This window comes from Gorilla gorilla, chromosome 5 (assembly GCF_029281585.2).
Source record: "Gorilla gorilla gorilla isolate KB3781 chromosome 5, NHGRI_mGorGor1-v2.1_pri, whole genome shotgun sequence".
Taxonomy (NCBI): domain Eukaryota; kingdom Metazoa; phylum Chordata; class Mammalia; order Primates; family Hominidae; genus Gorilla; species Gorilla gorilla.
The window spans coordinates 2,320,685-2,332,094 of record NC_073229.2 but is presented as its reverse complement, the minus strand read 5'-3'; positions in this window follow the sequence as shown (position 1 = coordinate 2,332,094).

Genomic DNA, 11,410 nt, shown 5'->3' with positions numbered 1-11,410 from the left:
ATATTTATATGTTCATTCAGATGGCGGTGGAGATATTTCCATGTTCATATAGATGGCGGTGTAGATATTTCCATGTTCATACAGATAGCGGTGTAGTTATTTCCATGTGTAAAGAGATAGCTGTGTAAATATTTCCATGTATATTCAGATAGCTGTGTAGACATTTCCATTTTCATGCAGATAGCGTTGTATATATTTCCCTGTTCAAACAGTTAGCGGTGCAGATATTTCCATGTTCATAAAGATAGCAGTGTAGATATTTCCATGTTTATACAGAAAGCGGTGAAGATGTATGCATGTTTACACAGATAGCGGTGTAGATATTTCCATGTCATCCAGATGGCTCTGTAGATATATCCATGTTCATACAGATAGCGGTGTAGATATTTCCATGTTCATACAGATACCAGTGCAGATATTTCCATGTTCATCCAGATGGCTGTGTAGATATATCCATGTTCATACAGATGGCGGTGAAGATATATCCATGTTCATACAGATAGCGGTGTAGATATTTCCATGTTCATACAGATTGCGGTGTAGTTATTTCCATGTTCATACACATAGCGGTGTATGTATTTTCATGTTCATACAGATAGCGGTGTAGATATTTCCATGTTCATCCAGATGGCTGTGTAGCTATTTCCATGTTCATACAGATAGTGGTGTAGATATTTCCATGTTCATACAGATAGCGGTGTAGATATTTCCATGTTCATACAGATAGCCGTGTACATATTGCCATGTTCATACCGATAGCGGTGCTGATACTTCCATGTTTATACAGGTAGCGGTGTACATATTTCCGTGTTTATACAGGTAGCGGTGTAGATATTTCCATGTTCATACAGATAGCGGTGTAGATATTTCCATGTTTATACAGATAGAGGTGTAGATATCTCATTCTTAATACAGATGGCGGTGTAGATATTTATATGTTCATACAGATGGCGGTGCAGATATTTCCATGTTCATACAGATAGCGGTGTAGGTATTTCCATGTTTATACAGATAGCGGTGTAGATATCTCATTCTTAATACAGATGGCGGTGTAGATATTTATATGTTCATCCAGACGGCTGTGTAGGCATATCCATGTTCATAGAGATGGCGGTGAAGATATTTCCTTGTTCATACAGATGGCTGTGTAGATATATCCAGGTTCGTAGAGATGGAGGTGAAGATTTTTCCATGTTCATACAGAAGCGGTGTAGATATTTCCATGTTCATACAGATAGCGGTGCTGATATATCCATGTTTATACAGGTAGCAGTGTAGATATTTCCATGTTTATACAGATAGCGGTGTAGATATTTCCATGTTTATACACATAGCGTGTAGATATCTCCATCTTAATACAGATGGCGGTGTAGATATTTATATGTTCATACAGATGGCGGTGCAGATATTTCCATGTTCATACAGATGGCGGTGAAGATATTTCCATGTTCATACAGATGGCGGTGTAGATACTTCCATGTTCATACTGATAGCGGTGCTGATATTTCCATGTTTATACAGGTAGCGGTGTAGATATTTCCATGTTTATACATATAGCGGTGTAGATATTTCCATTTTCATACAGATAGCGGTGTAGATATTTCCATTTTCATGCAGATAGCGGTGTATATATTTCCCTGTTCAAACAGTTAGCGGTGTAGATATTTCCATGTTCATAAAGATAGTGGTGTAGATATTTCCATGTTTACACAGATAGCGGTTTAGATATTTCCACGTTCATCCAGATGGCTGTGTAGATATATCCATGTTCATACAGATGGCGGTGAAGATATTTCCATGTTCATACAGATAGCAGTGTAGATATTTCCATGTTCATACAGATAGCGGTGTATATATTTCCATGTTCATACAGATAGCGGTGTAGATATTTCCATGTTTATACACATAGCGGTGTAGATATTTCCATGTTTATACAGATAGCTGTGTAGATATCTCCATTTTAATACAGATGGCGGTGTAGATATTTATATGTTCATTCAGATGGCGGTGGAGATATTTCCATGTTCATATAGATGGCGGTGTAGATATTTCCATATTCATACAGATAGCGGTGTAGTTATTTCCATGTGTAAAGAGATAGCTGTGTAAATATTTCCATGTATATTCAGATAGCTGTGTAGACATTTCCATTTTCATGCAGATAGCGTTGTATATATTTCCCTGTTCAAACAGTTAGCGGTGCAGATATTTCCATGTTCATAAAGATAGCAGTGTAGATATTTCCATGTTTATACAGAAAGCGGTGAAGATGTATGCATGTTTACACAGATAGCGGTGTAGATATTTCCATGTCATCCAGATGGCTCTGTAGATATATCCATGTTCATACAGATAGCGGTGTAGATATTTCCATGTTCATACAGATACCAGTGCAGATATTTCCATGTTCATCCAGATGGCTGTGTAGATATATCCATGTTCATACAGATGGCGGTGAAGATATATCCATGTTCATACAGATAGCGGTGTAGATATTTCCATGTTCATACAGATAGCGGTGTAGTTATTTCCATGTTCATACAGATAGTGGTGTATGTATTTTCATGTTCATACAGATAGCGGTGTAGATATTTCCATGTTCATCCAGATGGCTGTGTAGCTATTTCCATGTTCATACAGATAGTGGTGTAGATATTTCCATGTTCATACAGATAGCGGTGTAGATATTTCCATGTTCATACAGATAGCCGTGTACATATTGCCATGTTCATACCGATAGCGGTGCTGATACTTCCATGTTTATACACGTAGCGGTGTACATATTTCCGTGTTTATACAGGTAGCGGTGTAGATATTTCCATGTTCATACAGATAGCGGTGTAGATATTTCCATGTTTATACAGATAGAGGTGTAGATATCTCATTCTTAATACAGATGGCGGTGTAGATATTTATATGTTCATACAGATGGCGGTGCAGATATTTCCATGTTCATACAGATAGCGGTGTAGATATTTCCATGTTTATACAGATAGCGGTGGAGATATCTCATTCTTAATACAGATGGCGGTGTAGATATTTATATGTTCATCCAGACGGCTGTGTAGACTTATCCATGTTCATACAGATGGCGGTGAAGATATTTCCATGTTCATAAAGATGGCTGTGTAGATATATCCATGTTCATACAGATGGCGGTGAAGATTTTTCCATGTTCATACAGATGGCGGTGTAGATATTTCCATGTTCATACAGATAGCGGTGCTGATATTTCCATGTTTATAAAGGTAGCATTGTAGATATTTCCATGTTTATACAGATAGCGGTGTAGATATTTCCATGTTTATACACATAGCGGTGAAGACACTTCCATGTTTATACAGATAGCGGTGTAGATATCTCCATCTTAATACAGATGGCGGTGTAGATATTTATATGATCATACAGATGGCCGTGCAGATATTTCCATGTTCATACAGATAGCGGTGTAGTTATTTCCATGTGTAAAGAGATAGCTGTGTAGATATTTCCATGTATAAGCAGATAGCTGTGTAGATATTTCCATTTTCATGCAGATAGCGGTGTATATATTTCCCTGTTCAAACAGTTAGCGGTGTAGATATTTCCATGTTCATAAAGATAGCGGTGTAGATATTTCCATGTTTATACAGATAGCGGTGTAGATATTTCCATGTTCATACAGATAGCCGTGTAGATATTGCCATGTTCATACCGCTAGCGGTGCTGATACTTCCATGTTTATACAGGTAGCGGTGTATATATTGCCCTGTTTATACAGATAGCGGTGTAGATATTTCCATGTTCATACAGATAGCGGTGTATGTATTTCCATTTTCATACAGATAGCGGTGTAGATATTTCCATTTTCATGCAGATAGCGGTGTATATATTTCCCTGTTCAAACAGTTAGCGGTGTAGATATTTCCATGTTCATAAAGATAGCGGTGTAGATATTTCCATGTTTACACAGATAGCGGTGTAGATATTTCCACGTTCATCCAGATGGCTGTGTAGATATATCCATGTTCATGCAGATGGCGGTGAAGATATTTCCATGTTCATACAGATAGCAGTGTAGATATTTCCATGTTCATACAGATAGCGGTGTAGATATTTCCATGTTCATACAGATAGCGGTGTAGATATTACCATGTTCATACAGATATCGGTGTATGTATTTCCATGTTCATACAGATAGCGGTGTAGATATTTCCATGTTCATCCAGATGGCTGTGTAGATATTTCCATGTTCATACAGATAGCGGTGTAGTTATTTCCATGTGTAAAGAGATAGCTGTGTAGATATTTCCATGTATATGCAGATAGCTGTGTAGACACATCCATTTTCATGCAGATAGCGGTGTATATATTTCCCTGTTCAAACAGTTAGCGGTGTACATATTTCCATGTTCATAAAGATAGCAGTGTAGATATTTCCAAGTTTATACAGATAGCGGTGAAGATGTATGCATGTTTAAACATATAGCGGTGTAGATATTTCCATGTTCATCCAGATGGCTGTGTAGATATATCCATGTTCATACAGATAGCGGTGTAGATATTTCCATGTTCATACAGATAGCGGTGCAGATATTTCCATGTTCATCCAGATGGCTGTGTAGATATATCCATGTTCATACAGATGGCGGTGAAGATATTTCCATGTTCATACAGATAGCGGTGTAGATATTTCCATGTTCATACAGATAGCGGAGTAGATATTTCCATGTTCATACAGATAGCGGTGTATGTATTTCCATGTTCATACAGATAGCGGTTTTGATATTTCCATGTTCATCCAGATGGCTGTGTAGATATATCCATGTTCATACAGATAGCGGTGTAGTTATTTCCATGTTCATCCAGATGGCTGTGTAGTTATTTCCATGTTCATACAGATAGTGGTGTAGATATTTCCATGTTCATACAGATAGCGGTGTAGATATTTCCATGTTCATACAGATAGCCGTGTACATATTGCCATGTTCATACCGATAGCGGTGCTGATACTTCCATGTTTATACAGGTAGCGGTGTACATATTTCCGTGTTTATACAGGTAGCGGTGTAGATATTTCCATGTTCATACAGATAGCGGTGTAGATATTTCCATGTTTATACAGATAGCGGTGTAGATATCTCCTTCTTAATACAGATGGCGGTGTATATATTTATATGTTCATACAGATCGCGGTGCAGATATTTCCATGTTCATAAAGATGGTGGTGTAGATATTTCCATGTTTATAGAGATAGCGGTGTAGTTACTTCCATGTGCAAAGAGATAGCTGTGTAGATATTTCCATGTATATGCAGATAGCTGTGTAGATATTTCCATTTTCATGCAGATAGCGGTGTAGATATTTCCATGTTCAAACAGATAGCGGTGTAGATATTTCCATGTTCATACAGATAGCGGTGTGGATATTTCCATGTTTATACAGATAGCGGTGAAGATGTATGCATGTTTACACAGATAGCGGTGTAGATATTTCCATGTTCATACAGATAGCGGTGTAGATATTTCCATGTTCATCCAGACGGCTGTGTAGGCATATCCATGTTCATACAGATGGCGGTGAAGATATTTCCTTGTTCATACAGATGGCTGTGTAGATATACCCAGGTTCGTAGAGATGGCGGTGAAGATATTTCCATGTTCATAAAGAAGCGGTGTAGATATTTCCATGTTCATACAGATAGCGGTGCTGATATATCCATGTTTATACAGGTAGCAGTGTAGATATTTCCATGTTTATACAGATAGCGGTGTAGATATTTCCATGTTTATACACATAGCGGTGTAGGTATTTCAATGTTCATACAGATAGCGGTGCTGATATTTCCAAGTTTATACAGGTAGCAGTGTAGATATTTCCATGTTTATACAGATAGCGGTGTAGATATTTCCATGTTTATACACATAGCGGTGTAGGTATTTCCATGTTCATACAGATTGCGGTGCTGATATTTCCATGTTTATACAGGTAGCAGTGTAGATATTTCCATGTTCAGACAGATAGCAGTGTAGATATTTCCATGTTTATACACATAGCGGTGTAGATATTTCCATGTTTATACAGATAGCGTGTAGATATCTCCATCTTAATACAGATGGCGGTGTAGATATTTATATGTTCATACAGATGGCGGTGCAGATATTTCCATGTTCATACAGATGGCGGTGAAGATATTTCCATGTTCATACAGATGGCGGTGTAGATACTTCCATGTTCATACTGATAGCGGTGCTGATATTTCCATGTTTATACAGGTAGCGGTGTAGATATTTCCATGTTTATACATATAGCGGTGTAGATATTTCCATGTTTATACACATAGCTGTGTAGATATTTCCATGTTTATACAGATAGCGGTGTAGATATCTCCATCTTAATACAGATGGCGGTGTAGATATTTATATGTTCATTCAGATGGCGGTGGAGATATTTCCATGTTCATATAGATGGCGGTGTAGATATTTCCATGTTCATACAGATAGCGGTGTAGTTATTTCCATGTGTAAAGAGATAGCTGTGTAAATATTTCCATGTATATGCAGATAGCTGTGTAGACATTTCCATTTTCATGCAGATTGCGTTGTATATATTTCCCTGTTCAAACAGTTAGCGGTGTAGATATTTCCATGTTCATAAAGATAGCAGTGTAGATATTTCCATGTTTATACAGAAAGCGGTGAAGATGTATGCATGTTTACACAGATAGCGGTGTAGATATTTCCATGTCATCCAGATGGCTCTGTAGATATATCCATGTTCATACAGATAGCGGTGTAGATATTTCCATGTTCATACAGATAGCAGTGCAGATATTTCCATGTTCATCCAGATGGCTGTGTAGATATATCCATGTTCATACAGATGGCGGTGAAGATATATCCATGTTCATACAGATAGCGGTGTAGATATTTCCATGTTCATACAGATTGCGGTGTAGTTATTTCCATGTTCATACACATAGCGGTGTATGTATTTTCATGTTCATACAGATAGCGGTGTAGATATTTCCATGTTCATCCAGATGGCTGTGTAGCTATTTCCATGTTCATACAGATAGTGGTGTAGATATTTCCATGTTCATACAGATAGCGGTGTAGATATTTCCATGTTCATACAGATAGCCGTGTACATATTGCCATGTTCATACCGATAGCGGTGCTGATACTTCCATGTTTATACAGGTAGCGGTGTACATATTTCCGTGTTTATACAGGTAGCGGTGTAGATATTTCCATGTTCATACAGATAGCGGTGTAGATATTTCCATGTTTATACAGATAGAGGTGTAGATATCTCATTCTTAATACAGATGGCGGTGTAGATATTTATATGTTCATACAGATGGCGGTGCAGATATTTCCATGTTCATACAGATAGCGGTGTAGGTATTTCCATGTTTATACAGATAGCGGTGTAGATATCTCATTCTTAATACAGATGGCGGTGTAGATATTTATATGTTCATCCAGACGGCTGTGTAGGCATATCCATGTTCATAGAGATGGCGGTGAAGATATTTCCTTGTTCATACAGATGGCTGTGTAGATATATCCAGGTTCGTAGAGATGGAGGTGAAGATTTTTCCATGTTCATACAGAAGCGGTGTAGATATTTCCATGTTCATACAGATAGCGGTGCTGATATATCCATGTTTATACAGGTAGCAGTGTAGATATTTCCATGTTTATACAGATAGCGGTGTAGATATTTCCATGTTTATACACATAGCGTGTAGATATCTCCATCTTAATACAGATGGCGGTGTAGATATTTATATGTTCATACAGATGGCGGTGCAGATATTTCCATGTTCATACAGATGGCGGTGAAGATATTTCCATGTTCATACAGATGGCGGTGTAGATACTTCCATGTTCATACTGATAGCGGTGCTGATATTTCCATGTTTATACAGGTAGCGGTGTAGATATTTCCATGTTTATACATATAGCGGTGTAGATATTTCCATTTTCATACAGATAGCGGTGTAGATATTTCCATTTTCATGCAGATAGCGGTGTATATATTTCCCTGTTCAAACAGTTAGCGGTGTAGATATTTCCATGTTCATAAAGATAGTGGTGTAGATATTTCCATGTTTACACAGATAGCGGTGTAGATATTTCCACGTTCATCCAGATGGCTGTGTAGATATATCCATGTTCATACAGATGGCGGTGAAGATATTTCCATGTTCATACAGATAGCAGTGTAGATATTTCCATGTTCATACAGATAGCGGTGTATATATTTCCATGTTCATACAGATAGCGGTGTAGATATTTCCATGTTTATACACATAGCGGTGTAGATATTTCCATGTTTATACAGATAGCTGTGTAGATATCTCCATTTTAATACAGATGGCGGTGTAGATATTTATATGTTCATTCAGATGGCGGTGGAGATATTTCCATGTTCATATAGATGGCGGTGTAGATATTTCCATGTTCATACAGATAGCGGTGTAGTTATTTCCATGTGTAAAGAGATAGCTGTGTAAATATTTCCATGTATATTCAGATAGCTGTGTAGACATTTCCATTTTCATGCAGATAGCGTTGTATATATTTCCCTGTTCAAACAGTTAGCGGTGCAGATATTTCCATGTTCATAAAGATAGCAGTGTAGATATTTCCATGTTTATACAGAAAGCGGTGAAGATGTATGCATGTTTACACAGATAGCGGTGTAGATATTTCCATGTCATCCAGATGGCTCTGTAGATATATCCATGTTCATACAGATAGCGGTGTAGATATTTCCATGTTCATACAGATACCAGTGCAGATATTTCCATGTTCATCCAGATGGCTGTGTAGATATATCCATGTTCATACAGATGGCGGTGAAGATATATCCATGTTCATACAGATAGCGGTGTAGATATTTCCATGTTCATACAGATAGCGGTGTAGTTATTTCCATGTTCATACAGATAGTGGTGTATGTATTTTCATGTTCATACAGATAGCGGTGTAGATATTTCCATGTTCATCCAGATGGCTGTGTAGCTATTTCCATGTTCATACAGATAGTGGTGTAGATATTTCCATGTTCATACAGATAGCGGTGTAGATATTTCCATGTTCATACAGATAGCCGTGTACATATTGCCATGTTCATACCGATAGCGGTGCTGATACTTCCATGTTTATACAGGTAGCGGTGTACATATTTCCGTGTTTATACAGGTAGCGGTGTAGATATTTCCATGTTCATACAGATAGCGGTGTAGATATTTCCATGTTTATACAGATAGAGGTGTAGATATCTCATTCTTAATACAGATGGCGGTGTAGATATTTATATGTTCATACAGATGGCGGTGCAGATATTTCCATGTTCATACAGATAGCGGTGTAGATATTTCCATGTTTATACAGATAGCGGTGGAGATATCTCATTCTTAATACAGATGGCGGTGTAGATATTTATATGTTCATCCAGACGGCTGTGTAGACTTATCCATGTTCATACAGATGGCGGTGAAGATATTTCCATGTTCATAAAGATGGCTGTGTAGATATATCCATGTTCATACAGATGGCGGTGAAGATTTTTCCATGTTCATACAGATGGCGGTGTAGATATTTCCATGTTCATACAGATAGCGGTGCTGATATTTCCATGTTTATAAAGGTAGCATTGTAGATATTTCCATGTTTATACAGATAGCGGTGTAGATATTTCCATGTTTATACACATAGCGGTGAAGACACTTCCATGTTTATACAGATAGCGGTGTAGATATCTCCATCTTAATACAGATGGCGGTGTAGATATTTATATGATCATACAGATGGCCGTGCAGATATTTCCATGTTCATACAGATAGCGGTGTAGTTATTTCCATGTGTAAAGGGATAGCTGTGTAGATATTTCCATGTATAAGCAGATAGCTGTGTAGATATTTCCATTTTCATGCAGATAGCGGTGTATATATTTCCCTGTTCAAACAGTTAGCGGTGTAGATATTTCCATGTTCATAAAGATAGCGGTGTAGATATTTCCATGTTTATACAGATAGCGGTGTAGATATTTCCATGTTCATACAGATAGCCGTGTAGATATTGCCATGTTCATACCGCTAGCGGTGCTGATACTTCCATGTTTATACAGGTAGCGGTGTATATATTGCCCTGTTTATACAGATAGCGGTGTAGATATTTCCATGTTCATACAGATAGCGGTGTATGTATTTCCATTTTCATACAGATAGCGGTGTAGATATTTCCATTTTCATGCAGATAGCGGTGTATATATTTCCCTGTTCAAACAGTTATCGGTGTAGATATTTCCATGTTCATAAAGATAGCGGTGTAGATATTTCCATGTTTACACAGATAGCGGTGTAGATATTTCCACGTTCATCCAGATGGCTGTGTAGATATATCCATGTTCATGCAGATGGCGGTGAAGATATTTCCATGTTCATACAGATAGCAGTGTAGATATTTCCATGTTCATACAGATAGCGGTGTAGATATTTCCATGTTCATACAGATAGCGGTGTAGATATTACCATGTTCATACAGATATCGGTGTATGTATTTCCATGTTCATACAGATAGCGGTGTAGATATTTCCATGTTCATCCAGATGGCTGTGTAGATATTTCCATGTTCATACAGATAGCGGTGTAGTTATTTCCATGTGTAAAGAGATAGCTGTGTAGATATTTCCATGTATATGCAGATAGCTGTGTAGACACATCCATTTTCATGCAGATAGCGGTGTATATATTTCCCTGTTCAAACAGTTAGCGGTGTACATATTTCCATGTTCATAAAGATAGCAGTGTAGATATTTCCAAGTTTATACAGATAGCGGTGAAGATGTATGCATGTTTAAACATATAGCGGTGTAGATATTTCCATGTTCATCCAGATGGCTGTGTAGATATATCCATGTTCATACAGATAGCGGTGTAGATATTTCCATGTTCATACAGATAGCGGTGCAGATATTTCCATGTTCATCCAGATGGCTGTGTAGATATATCCATGTTCATACAGATGGCGGTGAAGATATTTCCATGTTCATACAGATAGCGGTGTAGATATTTCCATGTTCATACAGATAGCGGAGTAGATATTTCCATGTTCATACAGATAGCGGTGTATGTATTTCCATGTTCATACAGATAGCGGTTTTGATATTTCCATGTTCATCCAGATGGCTGTGTAGATATATCCATGTTCATACAGATAGCGGTGTAGTTATTTCCATGTTCATCCAGATGGCTGTGTAGTTATTTCCATGTTCATACAGATAGTGGTGTAGATATTTCCATGTTCATACAGATAGCGGTGTAGATATTTCCATGTTCATACAGATAGCCGTGTACATATTGCCATGTTCATACCGATAGCGGTGCTGATACTTCCATGTTTATACAGGTAGCGGT